The sequence below is a fragment of the Pterocles gutturalis genome, unplaced genomic scaffold, assembly GCF_000699245.1.
Source record: "Pterocles gutturalis isolate BGI_N339 unplaced genomic scaffold, ASM69924v1 scaffold2037, whole genome shotgun sequence".
Lineage (NCBI taxonomy): Eukaryota > Metazoa > Chordata > Aves > Pterocliformes > Pteroclidae > Pterocles > Pterocles gutturalis.
In genome coordinates this window covers 46832-47157 of record NW_010115121.1, presented here as the reverse complement: position 1 = coordinate 47157, position 326 = coordinate 46832, and positions in this window count along the sequence as shown.

Sequence of the window (326 nt, the reverse complement as noted above, 5' to 3'; positions counted from 1 at the left end):
GTCCCTCCCAACCCAAACCACTCTGTGATCAAGAAACAGTGAAGAAAACCTCAGCCCAGCGCTTTGGCTCAGCCCGTGCCACAGCGGCACAGCCAGCCCTCCCCTGCCCCATCTGGCTGACCAGGTTCCAAGCTGGGGGTGAGGTCAGAGGGAAAGGAAAGAGGCAGAGTGCGGAAAATCAGACCTCCACCGCCTCCTTGCTCTGCAGTCAGCTTTTTGAATGAAATCATTAGTCCCCAGAGTAGCTCCCTTGCCCTAATTTAACTCCAGCCCTGCCTGGCAGCAGTAGCAATGGGGCAGACTCTGCACCAACCCCCCCCCACCCC